General features: G+C 48.6%; 42 non-coding genes across 42 annotated transcripts; all 42 read left to right on the top strand.

The window, feature by feature from the left end:
- The first annotated feature begins 27 nt into the window (after positions 1-27).
- Positions 28-100, top strand: trnak-uuu (transfer RNA lysine (anticodon UUU)). Its single transcript has one exon. It is a non-coding gene; the product is annotated as a tRNA-Lys (tRNA).
- A 94-nt stretch (positions 101-194) lies between these two features.
- Positions 195-276, top strand: trnas-aga (transfer RNA serine (anticodon AGA)). The gene has a single exon. It is a non-coding gene; the product is annotated as a tRNA-Ser (tRNA).
- Positions 277-667: 391 nt separating this feature from the next.
- trnas-uga (transfer RNA serine (anticodon UGA)) lies at positions 668-749 on the top strand. The gene has a single exon. It is a non-coding gene; the product is annotated as a tRNA-Ser (tRNA).
- A 483-nt stretch (positions 750-1232) lies between these two features.
- On the top strand, positions 1233-1373 carry LOC141364523 (U4 spliceosomal RNA). Its single transcript, XR_012370234.1, has one exon. It is a non-coding gene; the product is annotated as a U4 spliceosomal RNA (small nuclear RNA).
- A 593-nt stretch (positions 1374-1966) lies between these two features.
- trnak-uuu (transfer RNA lysine (anticodon UUU)) lies at positions 1967-2039 on the top strand. The gene has a single exon. It is a non-coding gene; the product is annotated as a tRNA-Lys (tRNA).
- Positions 2040-2133: 94 nt separating this feature from the next.
- On the top strand, positions 2134-2215 carry trnas-aga (transfer RNA serine (anticodon AGA)). Its single transcript has one exon. It is a non-coding gene; the product is annotated as a tRNA-Ser (tRNA).
- Positions 2216-2408: 193 nt separating this feature from the next.
- Positions 2409-2480, top strand: trnah-gug (transfer RNA histidin (anticodon GUG)). The gene has a single exon. It is a non-coding gene; the product is annotated as a tRNA-His (tRNA).
- A 127-nt stretch (positions 2481-2607) lies between these two features.
- On the top strand, positions 2608-2689 carry trnas-uga (transfer RNA serine (anticodon UGA)). The gene has a single exon. It is a non-coding gene; the product is annotated as a tRNA-Ser (tRNA).
- A 484-nt stretch (positions 2690-3173) lies between these two features.
- Positions 3174-3314, top strand: LOC141364522 (U4 spliceosomal RNA). The gene has a single exon (XR_012370233.1). It is a non-coding gene; the product is annotated as a U4 spliceosomal RNA (small nuclear RNA).
- Positions 3315-3907: 593 nt separating this feature from the next.
- On the top strand, positions 3908-3980 carry trnak-uuu (transfer RNA lysine (anticodon UUU)). Its single transcript has one exon. It is a non-coding gene; the product is annotated as a tRNA-Lys (tRNA).
- A 94-nt stretch (positions 3981-4074) lies between these two features.
- trnas-aga (transfer RNA serine (anticodon AGA)) lies at positions 4075-4156 on the top strand. The gene has a single exon. It is a non-coding gene; the product is annotated as a tRNA-Ser (tRNA).
- A 391-nt stretch (positions 4157-4547) lies between these two features.
- On the top strand, positions 4548-4629 carry trnas-uga (transfer RNA serine (anticodon UGA)). The gene has a single exon. It is a non-coding gene; the product is annotated as a tRNA-Ser (tRNA).
- A 484-nt stretch (positions 4630-5113) lies between these two features.
- LOC141364521 (U4 spliceosomal RNA) lies at positions 5114-5254 on the top strand. Its single transcript, XR_012370232.1, has one exon. It is a non-coding gene; the product is annotated as a U4 spliceosomal RNA (small nuclear RNA).
- Positions 5255-5847: 593 nt separating this feature from the next.
- Positions 5848-5920, top strand: trnak-uuu (transfer RNA lysine (anticodon UUU)). The gene has a single exon. It is a non-coding gene; the product is annotated as a tRNA-Lys (tRNA).
- Positions 5921-6014: 94 nt separating this feature from the next.
- trnas-aga (transfer RNA serine (anticodon AGA)) lies at positions 6015-6096 on the top strand. The gene has a single exon. It is a non-coding gene; the product is annotated as a tRNA-Ser (tRNA).
- A 193-nt stretch (positions 6097-6289) lies between these two features.
- Positions 6290-6361, top strand: trnah-gug (transfer RNA histidin (anticodon GUG)). The gene has a single exon. It is a non-coding gene; the product is annotated as a tRNA-His (tRNA).
- A 126-nt stretch (positions 6362-6487) lies between these two features.
- Positions 6488-6569, top strand: trnas-uga (transfer RNA serine (anticodon UGA)). The gene has a single exon. It is a non-coding gene; the product is annotated as a tRNA-Ser (tRNA).
- Positions 6570-7053: 484 nt separating this feature from the next.
- LOC141364576 (U4 spliceosomal RNA) lies at positions 7054-7194 on the top strand. Its single transcript, XR_012370287.1, has one exon. It is a non-coding gene; the product is annotated as a U4 spliceosomal RNA (small nuclear RNA).
- A 593-nt stretch (positions 7195-7787) lies between these two features.
- trnak-uuu (transfer RNA lysine (anticodon UUU)) lies at positions 7788-7860 on the top strand. Its single transcript has one exon. It is a non-coding gene; the product is annotated as a tRNA-Lys (tRNA).
- Positions 7861-7954: 94 nt separating this feature from the next.
- Positions 7955-8036, top strand: trnas-aga (transfer RNA serine (anticodon AGA)). The gene has a single exon. It is a non-coding gene; the product is annotated as a tRNA-Ser (tRNA).
- Positions 8037-8427: 391 nt separating this feature from the next.
- Positions 8428-8509, top strand: trnas-uga (transfer RNA serine (anticodon UGA)). Its single transcript has one exon. It is a non-coding gene; the product is annotated as a tRNA-Ser (tRNA).
- Positions 8510-8993: 484 nt separating this feature from the next.
- On the top strand, positions 8994-9134 carry LOC141364520 (U4 spliceosomal RNA). The gene has a single exon (XR_012370230.1). It is a non-coding gene; the product is annotated as a U4 spliceosomal RNA (small nuclear RNA).
- Positions 9135-9727: 593 nt separating this feature from the next.
- trnak-uuu (transfer RNA lysine (anticodon UUU)) lies at positions 9728-9800 on the top strand. Its single transcript has one exon. It is a non-coding gene; the product is annotated as a tRNA-Lys (tRNA).
- A 94-nt stretch (positions 9801-9894) lies between these two features.
- Positions 9895-9976, top strand: trnas-aga (transfer RNA serine (anticodon AGA)). Its single transcript has one exon. It is a non-coding gene; the product is annotated as a tRNA-Ser (tRNA).
- A 193-nt stretch (positions 9977-10169) lies between these two features.
- On the top strand, positions 10170-10241 carry trnah-gug (transfer RNA histidin (anticodon GUG)). Its single transcript has one exon. It is a non-coding gene; the product is annotated as a tRNA-His (tRNA).
- A 126-nt stretch (positions 10242-10367) lies between these two features.
- trnas-uga (transfer RNA serine (anticodon UGA)) lies at positions 10368-10449 on the top strand. Its single transcript has one exon. It is a non-coding gene; the product is annotated as a tRNA-Ser (tRNA).
- A 484-nt stretch (positions 10450-10933) lies between these two features.
- On the top strand, positions 10934-11074 carry LOC141364519 (U4 spliceosomal RNA). Its single transcript, XR_012370229.1, has one exon. It is a non-coding gene; the product is annotated as a U4 spliceosomal RNA (small nuclear RNA).
- Positions 11075-11667: 593 nt separating this feature from the next.
- On the top strand, positions 11668-11740 carry trnak-uuu (transfer RNA lysine (anticodon UUU)). Its single transcript has one exon. It is a non-coding gene; the product is annotated as a tRNA-Lys (tRNA).
- Positions 11741-11834: 94 nt separating this feature from the next.
- Positions 11835-11916, top strand: trnas-aga (transfer RNA serine (anticodon AGA)). Its single transcript has one exon. It is a non-coding gene; the product is annotated as a tRNA-Ser (tRNA).
- Positions 11917-12307: 391 nt separating this feature from the next.
- On the top strand, positions 12308-12389 carry trnas-uga (transfer RNA serine (anticodon UGA)). The gene has a single exon. It is a non-coding gene; the product is annotated as a tRNA-Ser (tRNA).
- A 484-nt stretch (positions 12390-12873) lies between these two features.
- Positions 12874-13014, top strand: LOC141364518 (U4 spliceosomal RNA). The gene has a single exon (XR_012370228.1). It is a non-coding gene; the product is annotated as a U4 spliceosomal RNA (small nuclear RNA).
- A 593-nt stretch (positions 13015-13607) lies between these two features.
- On the top strand, positions 13608-13680 carry trnak-uuu (transfer RNA lysine (anticodon UUU)). Its single transcript has one exon. It is a non-coding gene; the product is annotated as a tRNA-Lys (tRNA).
- A 94-nt stretch (positions 13681-13774) lies between these two features.
- trnas-aga (transfer RNA serine (anticodon AGA)) lies at positions 13775-13856 on the top strand. The gene has a single exon. It is a non-coding gene; the product is annotated as a tRNA-Ser (tRNA).
- A 193-nt stretch (positions 13857-14049) lies between these two features.
- trnah-gug (transfer RNA histidin (anticodon GUG)) lies at positions 14050-14121 on the top strand. The gene has a single exon. It is a non-coding gene; the product is annotated as a tRNA-His (tRNA).
- Positions 14122-14247: 126 nt separating this feature from the next.
- trnas-uga (transfer RNA serine (anticodon UGA)) lies at positions 14248-14329 on the top strand. Its single transcript has one exon. It is a non-coding gene; the product is annotated as a tRNA-Ser (tRNA).
- Positions 14330-14810: 481 nt separating this feature from the next.
- On the top strand, positions 14811-14951 carry LOC141364517 (U4 spliceosomal RNA). Its single transcript, XR_012370227.1, has one exon. It is a non-coding gene; the product is annotated as a U4 spliceosomal RNA (small nuclear RNA).
- A 593-nt stretch (positions 14952-15544) lies between these two features.
- Positions 15545-15617, top strand: trnak-uuu (transfer RNA lysine (anticodon UUU)). Its single transcript has one exon. It is a non-coding gene; the product is annotated as a tRNA-Lys (tRNA).
- Positions 15618-15711: 94 nt separating this feature from the next.
- On the top strand, positions 15712-15793 carry trnas-aga (transfer RNA serine (anticodon AGA)). The gene has a single exon. It is a non-coding gene; the product is annotated as a tRNA-Ser (tRNA).
- A 391-nt stretch (positions 15794-16184) lies between these two features.
- trnas-uga (transfer RNA serine (anticodon UGA)) lies at positions 16185-16266 on the top strand. Its single transcript has one exon. It is a non-coding gene; the product is annotated as a tRNA-Ser (tRNA).
- Positions 16267-16750: 484 nt separating this feature from the next.
- LOC141364516 (U4 spliceosomal RNA) lies at positions 16751-16891 on the top strand. The gene has a single exon (XR_012370226.1). It is a non-coding gene; the product is annotated as a U4 spliceosomal RNA (small nuclear RNA).
- Positions 16892-17484: 593 nt separating this feature from the next.
- trnak-uuu (transfer RNA lysine (anticodon UUU)) lies at positions 17485-17557 on the top strand. The gene has a single exon. It is a non-coding gene; the product is annotated as a tRNA-Lys (tRNA).
- A 94-nt stretch (positions 17558-17651) lies between these two features.
- On the top strand, positions 17652-17733 carry trnas-aga (transfer RNA serine (anticodon AGA)). Its single transcript has one exon. It is a non-coding gene; the product is annotated as a tRNA-Ser (tRNA).
- Positions 17734-17810: the final 77 nt, after the last annotated feature.

Below are 17810 nucleotides of genomic sequence, written 5' to 3'. Positions count from 1 at the left end.
GCGTGAAGCCCTGGGACTCTTTTGTGAGCCCGGATAGCTCAGTCGGTAGAGCATCAGACTTTTAATCTGAGGGTCCAGGGTTCAAGTCCCTGTTCGGGCGATGAGTAACCTCGATCGCCTTTTGTGCTGGTGTGTCTAGAGCTCCGTTTCGGAGGGAACGGCCAAAGAATAAAGTTTATCAACACTGGCGGCATGTAGTCGTGGCCGAGTGGTTAAGGCGATGGACTAGAAATCCATTGGGGTCTCCCCGCGCAAGTTCGAATCCTGCCGACTACGTCTTTAGACTTCTCCCTTTGGCTTTCATGGCAGCTTTCTGCCTCGGGGACCGACCGAATCTACTTCGACAGGGGTTTTGCCGTTGAAAAGAACTCAAAAATGATTGTGACTTCTGCATAGAGACGGCAGTCCCCTCACGGCCATTGTACTCAGGCAGACCCGCGTGCAGGTTTCTTGGGCAGCCCGGTGGCACGCCGTGATCGTATAGTGGTTAGTACTCTGCGTTGTGGCCGCAGCAACCCCGGTTCGAATCCGGCTCACGGCAGCCCTTCCCGGGGAAGTCTGTTGGGGTCTTGCCGCCCCGGCCCTTTTATGTGATCGGCTTGTTGCCTGACCTTCGGGTTTTTTTCAGCACACTCCAGGCCCAGAGCGTTCGGAGGGTTGCCCTGTTGTAGTCGTGGCCGAGTGGTTAAGGCGATGGACTTGAAATCCATTGGGGTCTCCCCGCGCAGGTTCAAACCCTGCCGACTACGAGTGTCTGTTCCCTGGCTTTGGACTACTCTTGTTGTACGTTCCAGCTCACGAGCTGCTTTATTTCTGCAGCTCAAGTATATGGTTTTGACCACATACTGCACTTACAGCATGAAACCATAGAAGAGCTGGAACAGGTCTTTGTTTACAACTGTTGTAGATCGTCGCTAATCCAGTTGATCCTGACCTGAGCCATTTTCTGAGAGGTTAAGGACTATGGCTCCACCCTCTTTGTTTTCGGGATTCCCACAATTCTCTCCCCCGGATTGTTTTCCTTAAATAATTCAAACGTGTATTTGCACTTTTGCTTTTCTAAGTAGAAAGCGGATCATGAACAAACTTGTTGTGCAGATCTCTCACCTGCTGAAAAGGCACAGCATGCAGCAAAGCAGCACCTGAAGTCTACTTTCAGTTTTTAAGCTTGAATACCACCCTGTCGTCCAGCGTCCGGGAATGTGAACAGGAGAGGTCGTGACCTTTCCATCATTCTTTCGCAGAGGCAATATCGTAGCCTATGAGGTTTATCCGAGGCGTGATCATTGCTGGTTGAAAACTTTACCCAATACCCCGCCAGGATGACTTGAAATACAGTCAGCTTTGGCAATTTTTGCCAGTCTCTTGAGAGACTTACGAGTTTGTTGCAAAAGAGAAGTTTGTTGTGTGTGGTTTTTTGTTTTGATGTTTATAGTCCCGAGATTAAAAGCGTCAAAGTTTGATTCCGGTACTTGACATCGCATTGATTTCGCCCCTCGGTCGGACAATCACTACCAAGGATATCACGGTGACGTTTTCACACGACACCCTTTATTTATGTTGGACGGTTTTATGCAGAAAAGACCAAATCACAAAAAAGATTTTAGCTGGGTTTTCACGGGCAGGCTCACGTTTTGTCAAATGTGCTTTTTCTCGTGCAGCTCAGGAGTCACTTCGGCATGTTACGTAGACGTAGCTACATTTCCTTGAGCTTAGAAACGTTGCCTCTCTGGTGACGTTTTGGATGAAGACTGCTTTTCCTGAAGTAAAGAGAGTCTCAAGCAGAAGCAAGATTTCTCCACTTAAATAGATAATACGCACTCTGTTTGAAGGCTGAAGCAGTTACCTGCTCATTCTGGCATTCTAGTAATATTTACCCTGTCCATAGACCAAAGAGTAGCTAACAGGTCATGGTAATGAAATCCCGTACCTGCCTGAGGCGTGAAGCCCTGGGACTCTTTTGTGAGCCCGGATAGCTCAGTCGGTAGAGCATCAGACTTTTAATCTGAGGGTCCAGGGTTCAAGTCCCTGTTCGGGCGATGAGTAACCTCGATCGCCTTTTGTGCTGGTGTGTCTAGAGCTCCGTTTCGGAGGGAACGGCCAAAGAATAAAGTTTATCAACACTGGCGGCATGTAGTCGTGGCCGAGTGGTTAAGGCGATGGACTAGAAATCCATTGGGGTCTCCCCGCGCAAGTTCGAATCCTGCCGACTACGTCTTTAGACTTCTCCCTTTGGCTTTCACGGCAGCTTTCTGCCTCGGGGACCGACCGAATCTACTTCGACAGGGGTTTTGCCGTTGACAAGAACTCAAAAATGATTGTGACTTCTGCATAGAGACGGCAGTCCCCTCACGGCCATTGTACTCAGGCAGACCCGCGTGCAGGTTTCTTGGGCAGCCCGGTGGCACGCCGTGATCGTATAGTGGTTAGTACTCTGCGTTGTGGCCGCAGCAACCCCGGTTCGAATCCGGGTCACGGCAGACCTTCCCGGGAGAAGTCTGTTGGGGTCTTGCCGCCCCTGCCCTTTTTTGTGATCGGCTTGTTGCCTGACCTTCGGGTTTTTTTCAGCACACTCCAGGCCCAGAGCTTTGGGAGGGTTGCCCTGTTGTAGTCGTGGCCGAGTGGTTAAGGCGATGGACTTGAAATCCATTGGGGTCTCCCCGCGCAGGTTCAAACCCTGCCGACTACGAGTGTCTGTTCCCTGGCTTTGGACTACTCTTGTTGTACGTTCCAGCTCACGAGCTGCTTTATTTCTGCAGCTCAAGTATATGGTTTTGACCACATACTGCACTTACAGCATGAAACCATAGAAGAGCTGGAACAGGTCTTTGTTTACAACTGTTGTAGATCGTCGCTAATCCAGTTGATCCTGACCTGAGCCATTTTCTGAGAGGTTAAGGACTATGGCTCCACCCTCTTTGTTTTCGGGATTCCCACAATTCTCTCCCCCGGATTGTTTTCCTTAAATAATTCAAACGTGTATTTGCACTTTTGCTTTTCTAAGTAGAAAGCGGATCATGAACAAACTTGTTGTGCAGATCTCTCACCTGCTGAAAAGGCACAGCATGCAGCAAAGCAGCACCTGAAGTCTACTTTCAGTTTTTAAGCTTGAATACCACCCTGTCGTCCAGCGTCCGGGAATGTGAACAGGAGAGGTCGTGACCTTTTCCATCATTCTTTCGCAGAGGCAATATCGTAGCCTATGAGGTTTATCCGAGGCGTGATCATTGCTGGTTGAAAACTTTACCCAATACCCCGCCAGGATGACTTGAAATACAGTCAGCTTTGGCAATTTTTGCCAGTCTCTTGAGAGACTTACGAGTTTGTTGCAAAAGAGAAGTTTGTTGTGTGTGGTTTTTTGTTTTGATGTTTATAGTCCCGAGATTAAAAGCGTCAAAGTTTGATTCCGGTACTTGACATCGCATTGATTTCGCCCCTCGGTCGGGCAATCACTACCAAGGATATCACGGTGACGTTTTCACACGACACCCTTTATTTATGTTGGACGGTTTTATGTAGAAAAGACCAAATCACAAAAAAGATTTTAGCTGGGTTTTCACGGGCAGGCTCACGTTTTGTCAAATGTGCTTTTTCTCGTGCAGCTCAGGAGTCACTTCGGCATGTTACGTAGACGTAGCTACATTTCCTTGAGCTTAGAAACGTTGCCTCTCTGGTGACGTTTTGGATGAAGACTGCTTTTCCTGAAGTAAAGAGAGTCTCTAGCAGAAGCAAGATTTCTCCACTTAAATAGATAATACGCACTCTGTTTGAAGGCTGAAGCAGTTACCTGCTCATTCTGGCATTCTAGTAATATTTACCCTGTCCATAGACCAAAGAGTAGCTAACAGGTCATGGTAATGAAATCCCGTACCTGCCTGAGGCGTGAAGCCCTGGGACTCTTTTGTGAGCCCGGATAGCTCAGTCGGTAGAGCATCAGACTTTTAATCTGAGGGTCCAGGGTTCAAGTCCCTGTTCGGGCGATGAGTAACCTCGATCGCCTTTTGTGCTGGTGTGTCTAGAGCTCCGTTTCGGAGGGAACGGCCAAAGAATAAAGTTTATCAACACTGGCGGCATGTAGTCGTGGCCGAGTGGTTAAGGCGATGCACTAGAAATCCATTGGGGTCTCCCCGCGCAAGTTCGAATCCTGCCGACTACGTCTTTAGACTTCTCCCTTTGGCTTTCATGGCAGCTTTCTGCCTCGGGGACCGACCGAATCTACTTCGACAGGGGTTTTGCCGTTGAAAAGAACTCAAAAATGATTGTGACTTCTGCATAGAGACGGCAGTCCCCTCACGGCCATTGTACTCAGGCAGACCCGCGTGCAGGTTTCTTGGGCAGCCCGGTGGCACGCCGTGATCGTATAGTGGTTAGTACTCTGCGTTGTGGCCGCAGCAACCCCGGTTCGAATCCGGCTCACGGCAGCCCTTCCCGGGGAAGTCTGTTGGGGTCTTGCCGCCCCGGCCCTTTTATGTGATCGGCTTGTTGCCTGACCTTCGGGTTTTTTTCAGCACACTCCAGGCCCAGAGCGTTCGGAGGGTTGCCCTGTTGTAGTCGTGGCCGAGTGGTTAAGGCGATGGACTTGAAATCCATTGGGGTCTCCCCGCGCAGGTTCAAACCCTGCCGACTACGAGTGTCTGTTCCCTGGCTTTGGACTACTCTTGTTGTACGTTCCAGCTCACGAGCTGCTTTATTTCTGCAGCTCAAGTATATGGTTTTGACCACATACTGCACTTACAGCATGAAACCATAGAAGAGCTGGAACAGGTCTTTGTTTACAACTGTTGTAGATCGTCGCTAATCCAGTTGATCCTGACCTGAGCCATTTTCTGAGAGGTTAAGGACTATGGCTCCACCCTCTTTGTTTTCGGGATTCCCACAATTCTCTCCCCCGGATTGTTTTCCTTAAATAATTCAAACGTGTATTTGCACTTTTGCTTTTCTAAGTAGAAAGCGGATCATGAACAAACTTGTTGTGCAGATCTCTCACCTGCTGAAAAGGCACAGCATGCAGCAAAGCAGCACCTGAAGTCTACTTTCAGTTTTTAAGCTTGAATACCACCCTGTCGTCCAGCGTCCGGGAATGTGAACAGGAGAGGTCGTGACCTTTTCCATCATTCTTTCGCAGAGGCAATATCGTAGCCTATGAGGTTTATCCGAGGCGTGATCATTGCTGGTTGAAAACTTTACCCAATACCCCGCCAGGATGACTTGAAATACAGTCAGCTTTGGCAATTTTTGCCAGTCTCTTGAGAGACTTACGAGTTTGTTGCAAAAGAGAAGTTTGTTGTGTGTGGTTTTTTGTTTTGATGTTTATAGTCCCGAGATTAAAAGCGTCAAAGTTTGATTCCGGTACTTGACATCGCATTGATTTCGCCCCTCGGTCGGGCAATCACTACCAAGGATATCACGGTGACGTTTTCACACGACACCCTTTATTTATGTTGGACGGTTTTATGCAGAAAAGACCAAATCACAAAAAAGATTTTAGCTGGGTTTTCACGGGCAGGCTCACGTTTTGTCAAATGTGCTTTTTCTCGTGCAGCTCAGGAGTCACTTCGGCATGTTACGTAGACGTAGCTACATTTCCTTGAGCTTAGAAACGTTGCCTCTCTGGTGACGTTTTGGATGAAGACTGCTTTTCCTGAAGTAAAGAGAGTCTCAAGCAGAAGCAAGATTTCTCCACTTAAATAGATAATACGCACTCTGTTTGAAGGCTGAAGCAGTTACCTGCTCATTCTGGCATTCTAGTAATATTTACCCTGTCCATAGACCAAAGAGTAGCTAACAGGTCATGGTAATGAAATCCCGTACCTGCCTGAGGCGTGAAGCCCTGGGACTCTTTTGTGAGCCCGGATAGCTCAGTCGGTAGAGCATCAGACTTTTAATCTGAGGGTCCAGGGTTCAAGTCCCTGTTCGGGCGATGAGTAACCTCGATCGCCTTTTGTGCTGGTGTGTCTAGAGCTCCGTTTCGGAGGGAACGGCCAAAGAATAAAGTTTATCAACACTGGCGGCATGTAGTCGTGGCCGAGTGGTTAAGGCGATGGACTAGAAATCCATTGGGGTCTCCCCGCGCAAGTTCGAATCCTGCCGACTACGTCTTTAGACTTCTCCCTTTGGCTTTCACGGCAGCTTTCTGCCTCGGGGACCGACCGAATCTACTTCGACAGGGGTTTTGCCGTTGACAAGAACTCAAAAATGATTGTGACTTCTGCATAGAGACGGCAGCCCCCTCACGGCCATTGTACTCAGGCAGACCCGCGTGCAGGTTTCTTGGGCAGCCCGGTGGCACGCCGTGATCGTATAGTGGTTAGTACTCTGCGTTGTGGCCGCAGCAACCCCGGTTCGAATCCGGGTCACGGCAGCCCTTCCCGGGGAAGTCTGTTGGGGTCTTGCCGCCCCTGCCCTTTTTTGTGATCGGCTTGTTGCCTGACCTTCGGGTTTTTTTCAGCACACTCCAGGCCCAGAGCTTTGGGAGGGTTGCCCTGTTGTAGTCGTGGCCGAGTGGTTAAGGCGATGGACTTGAAATCCATTGGGGTCTCCCCGCGCAGGTTCAAACCCTGCCGACTACGAGTGTCTGTTCCCTGGCTTTGGACTACTCTTGTTGTACGTTCCAGCTCACGAGCTGCTTTATTTCTGCAGCTCAAGTATATGGTTTTGACCACATACTGCACTTACAGCATGAAACCATAGAAGAGCTGGAACAGGTCTTTGTTTACAACTGTTGTAGATCGTCGCTAATCCAGTTGATCCTGACCTGAGCCATTTTCTGAGAGGTTAAGGACTATGGCTCCACCCTCTTTGTTTTCGGGATTCCCACAATTCTCTCCCCCGGATTGTTTTCCTTAAATAATTCAAACGTGTATTTGCACTTTTGCTTTTCTAAGTAGAAAGCGGATCATGAACAAACTTGTTGTGCAGATCTCTCACCTGCTGAAAAGGCACAGCATGCAGCAAAGCAGCACCTGAAGTCTACTTTCAGTTTTTAAGCTTGAATACCACCCTGTCGTCCAGCGTCCGGGAATGTGAACAGGAGAGGTCGTGACCTTTTCCATCATTCTTTCGCAGAGGCAATATCGTAGCCTATGAGGTTTATCCGAGGCGTGATCATTGCTGGTTTAAAACTTTACCCAATACCCCGCCAGGATGACTTGAAATACAGTCAGCTTTGGCAATTTTTGCCAGTCTCTTGAGAGACTTACGAGTTTGTTGCAAAAGAGAAGTTTGTTGTGTGTGGTTTTTTGTTTTGATGTTTATAGTCCCGAGATTAAAAGCGTCAAAGTTTGATTCCGGTACTTGACATCGCATTGATTTCGCCCCTCGGTCGGGCAATCACTACCAAGGATATCACGGTGACGTTTTCACACGACACCCTTTATTTATGTTGGACGGTTTTATGTAGAAAAGACCAAATCACAAAAAAGATTTTAGCTGGGTTTTCACGGGCAGGCTCACGTTTTGTCAAATGTGCTTTTTCTCGTGCAGCTCAGGAGTCACTTCGGCATGTTACGTAGACGTATCTACATTTCCTTGAGCTTAGAAACGTTGCCTCTCTGGTGACGTTTTGGATGAAGACTGCTTTTCCTGAAGTAAAGAGAGTCTCTAGCAGAAGCAAGATTTCTCCACTTAAATAGATAATACGCACTCTGTTTGAAGGCTGAAGCAGTTACCTGCTCATTCTGGCATTCTAGTAATATTTACCCTGTCCATAGACCAAAGAGTAGCTAACAGGTCATGGTAATGAAATCCCGTACCTGCCTGAGGCGTGAAGCCCTGGGACTCTTTTGTGAGCCCGGATAGCTCAGTCGGTAGAGCATCAGACTTTTAATCTGAGGGTCCAGGGTTCAAGTCCCTGTTCGGGCGATGAGTAACCTCGATCGCCTTTTGTGCTGGTGTGTCTAGAGCTCCGTTTCGGAGGGAACGGCCAAAGAATAAAGTTTATCAACACTGGCGGCATGTAGTCGTGGCCGAGTGGTTAAGGCGATGGACTAGAAATCCATTGGGGTCTCCCCGCGCAAGTTCGAATCCTGCCGACTACGTCTTTAGACTTCTCCCTTTGGCTTTCATGGCAGCTTTCTGCCTCGGGGACCGACCGAATCTACTTCGACAGGGGTTTTGCCGTTGAAAAGAACTCAAAAATGATTGTGACTTCTGCATAGAGACGGCAGTCCCCTCACGGCCATTGTACTCAGGCAGACCCGCGTGCAGGTTTCTTGGGCAGCCCGGTGGCACGCCGTGATCGTATAGTGGTTAGTACTCTGCGTTGTGGCCGCAGCAACCCCGGTTCGAATCCGGCTCACGGCAGCCCTTCCCGGGGAAGTCTGTTGGGGTCTTGCCGCCCCGGCCCTTTTATGTGATCGGCTTGTTGCCTGACCTTCGGGTTTTTTTCAGCACACTCCAGGCCCAGAGCGTTCGGAGGGTTGCCCTGTTGTAGTCGTGGCCGAGTGGTTAAGGCGATGGACTTGAAATCCATTGGGGTCTCCCCGCGCAGGTTCAAACCCTGCCGACTACGAGTGTCTGTTCCCTGGCTTTGGACTACTCTTGTTGTACGTTCCAGCTCACGAGCTGCTTTATTTCTGCAGCTCAAGTATATGGTTTTGACCACATACTGCACTTACAGCATGAAACCATAGAAGAGCTGGAACAGGTCTTTGTTTACAACTGTTGTAGATCGTCGCTAATCCAGTTGATCCTGACCTGAGCCATTTTCTGAGAGGTTAAGGACTATGGCTCCACCCTCTTTGTTTTCGGGATTCCCACAATTCTCTCCCCCGGATTGTTTTCCTTAAATAATTCAAACGTGTATTTGCACTTTTGCTTTTCTAAGTAGAAAGCGGATCATGAACAAACTTGTTGTGCAGATCTCTCACCTGCTGAAAAGGCACAGCATGCAGCAAAGCAGCACCTGAAGTCTACTTTCAGTTTTTAAGCTTGAATACCACCCTGTCGTCCAGCGTCCGGGAATGTGAACAGGAGAGGTCGTGACCTTTTCCATCATTCTTTCGCAGAGGCAATATCGTAGCCTATGAGGTTTATCCGAGGCGTGATCATTGCTGGTTGAAAACTTTACCCAATACCCCGCCAGGATGACTTGAAATACAGTCAGCTTTGGCAATTTTTGCCAGTCTCTTGAGAGACTTACGAGTTTGTTGCAAAAGAGAAGTTTGTTGTGTGTGGTTTTTTGTTTTGATGTTTATAGTCCCGAGATTAAAAGCGTCAAAGTTTGATTCCGGTACTTGACATCGCATTGATTTCGCCCCTCGGTCGGGCAATCACTACCAAGGATATCACGGTGACGTTTTCACACGACACCCTTTATTTATGTTGGACGGTTTTATGCAGAAAAGACCAAATCACAAAAAAGATTTTAGCTGGGTTTTCACGGGCAGGCTCACGTTTTGTCAAATGTGCTTTTTCTCGTGCAGCTCAGGAGTCACTTCGGCATGTTACGTAGACGTAGCTACATTTCCTTGAGCTTAGAAACGTTGCCTCTCTGGTGACGTTTTGGATGAAGACTGCTTTTCCTGAAGTAAAGAGAGTCTCAAGCAGAAGCAAGATTTCTCCACTTAAATAGATAATACGCACTCTGTTTGAAGGCTGAAGCAGTTACCTGCTCATTCTGGCATTCTAGTAATATTTACCCTGTCCATAGACCAAAGAGTAGCTAACAGGTCATGGTAATGAAATCCCGTACCTGCCTGAGGCGTGAAGCCCTGGGACTCTTTTGTGAGCCCGGATAGCTCAGTCGGTAGAGCATCAGACTTTTAATCTGAGGGTCCAGGGTTCAAGTCCCTGTTCGGGCGATGAGTAACCTCGATCGCCTTTTGTGCTGGTGTGTCTAGAGCTCCGTTTCGGAGGGAACGGCCAAAGAATAAAGTTTATCAACACTGGCGGCATGTAGTCGTGGCCGAGTGGTTAAGGCGATGGACTAGAAATCCATTGGGGTCTCCCCGCGCAAGTTCGAATCCTGCCGACTACGTCTTTAGACTTCTCCCTTTGGCTTTCACGGCAGCTTTCTGCCTCGGGGACCGACCGAATCTACTTCGACAGGGGTTTTGCCGTTGACAAGAACTCAAAAATGATTGTGACTTCTGCATAGAGACGGCAGCCCCCTCACGGCCATTGTACTCAGGCAGACCCGCGTGCAGGTTTCTTGGGCAGCCCGGTGGCACGCCGTGATCGTATAGTGGTTAGTACTCTGCGTTGTGGCCGCAGCAACCCCGGTTCGAATCCGGGTCACGGCAGCCCTTCCCGGGGAAGTCTGTTGGGGTCTTGCCGCCCCTGCCCTTTTTTGTGATCGGCTTGTTGCCTGACCTTCGGGTTTTTTTCAGCACACTCCAGGCCCAGAGCTTTGGGAGGGTTGCCCTGTTGTAGTCGTGGCCGAGTGGTTAAGGCGATGGACTTGAAATCCATTGGGGTCTCCCCGCGCAGGTTCAAACCCTGCCGACTACGAGTGTCTGTTCCCTGGCTTTGGACTACTCTTGTTGTACGTTCCAGCTCACGAGCTGCTTTATTTCTGCAGCTCAAGTATATGGTTTTGACCACATACTGCACTTACAGCATGAAACCATAGAAGAGCTGGAACAGGTCTTTGTTTACAACTGTTGTAGATCGTCGCTAATCCAGTTGATCCTGACCTGAGCCATTTTCTGAGAGGTTAAGGACTATGGCTCCACCCTCTTTGTTTTCGGGATTCCCACAATTCTCTCCCCCGGATTGTTTTCCTTAAATAATTCAAACGTGTATTTGCACTTTTGCTTTTCTAAGTAGAAAGCGGATCATGAACAAACTTGTTGTGCAGATCTCTCACCTGCTGAAAAGGCACAGCATGCAGCAAAGCAGCACCTGAAGTCTACTTTCAGTTTTTAAGCTTGAATACCACCCTGTCGTCCAGCGTCCGGGAATGTGAACAGGAGAGGTCGTGACCTTTTCCATCATTCTTTCGCAGAGGCAATATCGTAGCCTATGAGGTTTATCCGAGGCGTGATCATTGCTGGTTGAAAACTTTACCCAATACCCCGCCAGGATGACTTGAAATACAGTCAGCTTTGGCAATTTTTGCCAGTCTCTTGAGAGACTTACGAGTTTGTTGCAAAAGAGAAGTTTGTTGTGTGTGGTTTTTTGTTTTGATGTTTATAGTCCCGAGATTAAAAGCGTCAAAGTTTGATTCCGGTACTTGACATCGCATTGATTTCGCCCCTCGGTCGGGCAATCACTACCAAGGATATCACGGTGACGTTTTCACACGACACCCTTTATTTATGTTGGACGGTTTTATGTAGAAAAGACCAAATCACAAAAAAGATTTTAGCTGGGTTTTCACGGGCAGGCTCACGTTTTGTCAAATGTGCTTTTTCTCGTGCAGCTCAGGAGTCACTTCGGCATGTTACGTAGACGTAGCTACATTTCCTTGAGCTTAGAAACGTTGCCTCTCTGGTGACGTTTTGGATGAAGACTGCTTTTCCTGAAGTAAAGAGAGTCTCTAGCAGAAGCAAGATTTCTCCACTTAAATAGATAATACGCACTCTGTTTGAAGGCTGAAGCAGTTACCTGCTCATTCTGGCATTCTAGTAATATTTACCCTGTCCATAGACCAAAGAGTAGCTAACAGGTCATGGTAATGAAATCCCGTACCTGCCTGAGGCGTGAAGCCCTGGGACTCTTTTGTGAGCCCGGATAGCTCAGTCGGTAGAGCATCAGACTTTTAATCTGAGGGTCCAGGGTTCAAGTCCCTGTTCGGGCGATGAGTAACCTCGATCGCCTTTTGTGCTGGTGTGTCTAGAGCTCCGTTTCGGAGGGAACGGCCAAAGAATAAAGTTTATCAACACTGGCGGCATGTAGTCGTGGCCGAGTGGTTAAGGCGATGGACTAGAAATCCATTGAAGTCTCCCCGCGCAAGTTCGAATCCTGCCGACTACGTCTTTAGACTTCTCCCTTTGGCTTTCATGGCAGCTTTCTGCCTCGGGGACCGACCGAATCTACTTCGACAGGGGTTTTGCCGTTGAAAAGAACTCAAAAATGATTGTGACTTCTGCATAGAGACGGCAGTCCCCTCACGGCCATTGTACTCAGGCAGACCCGCGTGCAGGTTTCTTGGGCAGCCCGGTGGCACGCCGTGATCGTATAGTGGTTAGTACTCTGAGTTGTGGCCGCAGCAACCCCGGTTCGAATCCGGCTCACGGCAGCCCTTCCCGGGGAAGTCTGTTGGGGTCTTGCCGCCCCGGCCCTTTTATGTGATCGGCTTGTTGCCTGACCTTCGGGTTTTTTTCAGCACACTCCAGGCCCAGAGCGTTCGGAGGGTTGCCCTGTTGTAGTCGTGGCCGAGTGGTTAAGGCGATGGACTTGAAATCCATTGGGGTCTCCCCGCGCAGGTTCAAACCCTGCCGACTACGAGTGTCTGTTCCCTGGCTTTGGACTACTCTTGTTGTACGTTCCAGCTCACGAGCTGCTTTATTTCTGCAGCTCAAGTATATGGTTTTGACCACATACTGCACTTACAGCATGAAACCATAGAAGAGCTGGAACAGGTCTTTGTTTACAACTGTTGTAGATCGTCGCTAATCCAGTTGATCCTGACCTGAGCCATTTTCTGAGAGGTTAAGGACTATGGCTCCACCCTCTTTGTTTTCGGGATTCCCACAATTCTCTCCCCCGGATTGTTTTCCTTAAATAATTCAAACGTGTATTTGCACTTTTGCTTTTCTAAGTAGAAAGCGGATCATGAACAAACTTGTTGTGCAGATCTCTCACCTGCTGAAAAGGCACAGCATGCAGCAAAGCAGCACCTGAAGTCTACTTTCAGTTTTTAAGCTTGAATACCACCCTGTCGTCCAGCGTCCGGGAATGTGAACAGGAGAGGTCGTGACCTTTTCCATCATTCTTTCGCAGAGGCAATATCGTAGCCTATGAGGTTTATCCGAGGCGTGATCATTGCTGGTTGAAAACTTTACCCAATACCCCGCCAGGATGACTTGAAATACAGTCAGCTTTGGCAATTTTTGCCAGTCTCTTGAGAGACTTACGAGTTTGTTGCAAAAGAGAAGTTTGTTGTGTGTGGTTTTTTGTTTTGATGTTTATAGTCCCGAGATTAAAAGCGTCAAAGTTTGATTCCGGTACTTGACATCGCATTGATTTCGCCCCTCGGTCGGGCAATCACTACCAAGGATATCACGGTGACGTTTTCACACGACACCCTTTATTTATGTTGGACGGTTTTATGCAGAAAAGACCAAATCACAAAAAAGATTTTAGCTGGGTTTTCACGGGCAGGCTCACGTTTTGTCAAATGTGCTTTTTCTCGTGCAGCTCAGGAGTCACTTCGGCATGTTACGTAGACGTAGCTACATTTCCTTGAGCTTAGAAACGTTGCCTCTCTGGTGACGTTTTGGATGAAGACTGCTTTTCCTGAAGTAAAGAGAGTCTCAAGCAGAAGCAAGATTTCTCCACTTAAATAGATAATACGCACTCTGTTTGAAGGCTGAAGCAGTTACCTGCTCATTCTGGCATTCTAGTAATATTTACCCTGTCCATAGACCAAAGAGTAGCTAACAGGTCATGGTAATGAAATCCCGTACCTGCCTGAGGCGTGAAGCCCTGGGACTCTTTTGTGAGCCCGGATAGCTCAGTCGGTAGAGCATCAGACTTTTAATCTGAGGGTCCAGGGTTCAAGTCCCTGTTCGGGCGATGAGTAACCTCGATCGCCTTTTGTGCTGGTGTGTCTAGAGCTCCGTTTCGGAGGGAACGGCCAAAGAATAAAGTTTATCAACACTGGCGGCATGTAGTCGTGGCCGAGTGGTTAAGGCGATGGACTAGAAATCCATTGGGGTCTCCCCGCGCAAGTTCGAATCCTGCCGACTACGTCTTTAGACTTCTCCCTTTGGCTTTCACGGCAGCTTTCTGCCTCGGGGACCGACCGAATCTACTTCGACAGGGGTTTTGCCGTTGACAAGAACTCAAAAATGATTGTGACTTCTGCATAGAGACGGCAGCCCCCTCACGGCCATTGTACTCAGGCAGACCCGCGTGCAGGTTTCTTGGGCAGCCCGGTGGCACGCCGTGATCGTATAGTGGTTAGTACTCTGCGTTGTGGCCGCAGCAACCCCGGTTCGAATCCGGGTCACGGCAGCCCTTCCCGGGGAAGTCTGTTGGGGTCTTGCCGCCCCTGCCCTTTTTTGTGATCGGCTTGTTGCCTGACCTTCGGGTTTTTTTCAGCACACTCCAGGCCCAGAGCTTTGGGAGGGTTGCCCTGTTGTAGTCGTGGCCGAGTGGTTAAGGCGATGGACTTGAAATCCATTGGGGTCTCCCCGCGCAGGTTCAAACCCTGCCGACTACGAGTGTCTGTTCCCTGGCTTTGGACTACTCTTGTTGTACGTTCCAGCTCACGAGCTGCTTTATTTCTGCAACTCAAGTATATGGTTTTGACCACATACTGCACTTACAGCATGAAACCATAGAAGAGCTGGAACAGGTCTTTGTTTACAACTGTTGTAGATCGTCGCTAATCCAGTTGATCCTGACCTGAGCCATTTTCTGAGAGGTTAAGGACTATGGCTCCACCCTCTTTGTTTTCGGGATTCCCACAATTCTCTCCCCCGGATTGTTTTCCTTAAATAATTCAAACGTGTATTTGCACTTTTGCTTTTCTAAGTAGAAAGCGGATCATGAACAAACTTGTGCAGATCTCTCACCTGCTGAAAAGGCACAGCATGCAGCAAAGCAGCACCTGAAGTCTACTTTCAGTTTTTAAGCTTGAATACCACCCTGTCGTCCAGCGTCCGGGAATGTGAACAGGAGAGGTCGTGACCTTTTCCATCATTCTTTCGCAGAGGCAATATCGTAGCCTATGAGGTTTATCCGAGGCGTGATCATTGCTGGTTGAAAACTTTACCCAATACCCCGCCAGGATGACTTGAAATACAGTCAGCTTTGGCAATTTTTGCCAGTCTCTTGAGAGACTTACGAGTTTGTTGCAAAAGAGAAGTTTGTTGTGTGTGGTTTTTTGTTTTGATGTTTATAGTCCCGAGATTAAAAGCGTCAAAGTTTGATTCCGGTACTTGACATCGCATTGATTTCGCCCCTCGGTCGGGCAATCACTACCAAGGATATCACGGTGACGTTTTCACACGACACCCTTTATTTATGTTGGACGGTTTTATGTAGAAAAGACCAAATCACAAAAAAGATTTTAGCTGGGTTTTCACGGGCAGGCTCACGTTTTGTCAAATGTGCTTTTTCTCGTGCAGCTCAGGAGTCACTTCGGCATGTTACGTAGACGTAGCTACATTTCCTTGAGCTTAGAAACGTTGCCTCTCTGGTGACGTTTTGGATGAAGACTGCTTTTCCTGAAGTAAAGAGAGTCTCTAGCAGAAGCAAGATTTCTCCACTTAAATAGATAATACGCACTCTGTTTGAAGGCTGAAGCAGTTACCTGCTCATTCTGGCATTCTAGTAATATTTACCCTGTCCATAGACCAAAGAGTAGCTAACAGGTCATGGTAATGAAATCCCGTACCTGCCTGAGGCGTGAAGCCCTGGGACTCTTTTGTGAGCCCGGATAGCTCAGTCGGTAGAGCATCAGACTTTTAATCTGAGGGTCCAGGGTTCAAGTCCCTGTTCGGGCGATGAGTAACCTCGATCGCCTTTTGTGCTGTTGTGTCTAGAGCTCCGTTTCGGAGGGAACGGCCAAAGAATAAAGTTTATCAACACTGGCGGCATGTAGTCGTGGCCGAGTGGTTAAGGCGATGGACTAGAAATCCATTGGGGTCTCCCCGCGCAAGTTCGAATCCTGCCGACTACGTCTTTAGACTTCTCCCTTTGGCTTTCATGGCAGCTTTCTGCCTCGGGGACCGACCGAATCTACTTCGACAGGGGTTTTGCCGTTGAAAAGAACTCAAAAATGATTGTGACTTCTGCATAGAGACGGCAGTCCCCTCACGGCCATTGTACTCAGGCAGACCCGCGTGCAGGTTTCTTGGGCAGCCCGGTGGCACGCCGTGATCGTATAGTGGTTAGTACTCTGCGTTGTGGCCGCAGCAACCCCGGTTCGAATCCGGCTCACGGCAGCCCTTCCCGGGGAAGTCTGTTGGGGTCTTGCCGCCCCGGCCCTTTTATGTGATCGGCTTGTTGCCTGACCTTCGGGTTTTTTTCAGCACACTCCAGGCCCAGAGCGTTCGGAGGGTTGCCCTGTTGTAGTCGTGGCCGAGTGGTTAAGGCGATGGACTTGAAATCCATTGGGGTCTCCCCGCGCAGGTTCAAACCCTGCCGACTACGAGTGTCTGTTCCCTGGCTTTGGACTACTCTTGTTGTACGTTCCAGCTCACGAGCTGCTTTATTTCTGCAGCTCAAGTATATGGTTTTGACCACATACTGCACTTACAGCATGAAACCATAGAAGAGCTGGAACAGGTCTTTGTTTACAACTGTTGTAGATCGTCGCTAATCCAGTTGATCCTGACCTGAGCCATTTTCTGAGAGGTTAAGGACTATGGCTCCACCCTCTTTGTTTTCGGGATTCCCACAATTCTCTCCCCCGGATTGTTTTCCTTAAATAATTCAAACGTGTATTTGCACTTTTGCTTTTCTAAGTAGAAAGCGGATCATGAACAAACTTGTTGTGCAGATCTCTCACCTGCTGAAAAGGCACAGCATGCAGCAAAGCAGCACCTGAAGTCTACTTTCAGTTTTTAAGCTTGAATACCACCCTGTCGTCCAGCGTCCGGGAATGTGAACAGGAGAGGTCGTGACCTTTTCCATCATTCTTTCGCAGAGGCAATATCGTAGCCTATGAGGTTTATCCGAGGCGTGATCATTGCTGGTTGAAAACTTTACCCAATACCCCGCCAGGATGACTTGAAATACAGTCAGCTTTGGCAATTTTTGCCAGTCTCTTGAGAGACTTACGAGTTTGTTGCAAAAGAGAAGTTTGTTGTGTGTGGTTTTTTGTTTTGATGTTTATAGTCCCGAGATTAAAAGCGTCAAAGTTTGATTCCGGTACTTGACATCGCATTGATTTCGCCCCTCGGTCGGGCAATCACTACCAAGGATATCACGGTGACGTTTTCACACGACACCCTTTATTTATGTTGGACGGTTTTATGCAGAAAAGACCAAATCACAAAAAAGATTTTAGCTGGGTTTTCACGGGCAGGCTCACGTTTTGTCAAATGTGCTTTTTCTCGTGCAGCTCAGGAGTCACTTCGGCATGTTACGTAGACGTAGCTACATTTCCTTGAGCTTAGAAACGTTGCCTCTCTGGTGACGTTTTGGATGAAGACTGCTTTTCCTGAAGTAAAGAGAGTCTCAAGCAGAAGCAAGATTTCTCCACTTAAATAGATAATACGCACTCTGTTTGAAGGCTGAAGCAGTTACCTGCTCATTCTGGCATTCTAGTAATATTTACCCTGTCCATAGACCAAAGAGTAGCTAACAGGTCATGGTAATGAAATCCCGTACCTGCCTGAGGCGTGAAGCCCTGGGACTCTTTTGTGAGCCCGGATAGCTCAGTCGGTAGAGCATCAGACTTTTAATCTGAGGGTCCAGGGTTCAAGTCCCTGTTCGGGCGATGAGTAACCTCGATCGCCTTTTGTGCTGGTGTGTCTAGAGCTCCGTTTCGGAGGGAACGGCCAAAGAATAAAGTTTATCAACACTGGCGGCATGTAGTCGTGGCCGAGTGGTTAAGGCGATGGACTAGAAATCCATTGGGGTCTCCCCGCGCAAGTTCGAATCCTGCCGACTACGTCTTTAGACTTCTCCCTTTGGCTTTCACGGCAGCTTTCTGCCTCGGGGACCGACCGAGTCTACTTCGACAGGGGTTT

Source organism: Misgurnus anguillicaudatus, chromosome 6 (genome assembly GCF_027580225.2).
Source record: "Misgurnus anguillicaudatus chromosome 6, ASM2758022v2, whole genome shotgun sequence".
NCBI classification, from domain to species: domain Eukaryota; kingdom Metazoa; phylum Chordata; class Actinopteri; order Cypriniformes; family Cobitidae; genus Misgurnus; species Misgurnus anguillicaudatus.
The sequence above is the reverse complement of the archived record's forward strand: the minus strand, read 5'-3'. Positions and strand labels throughout refer to the sequence as shown.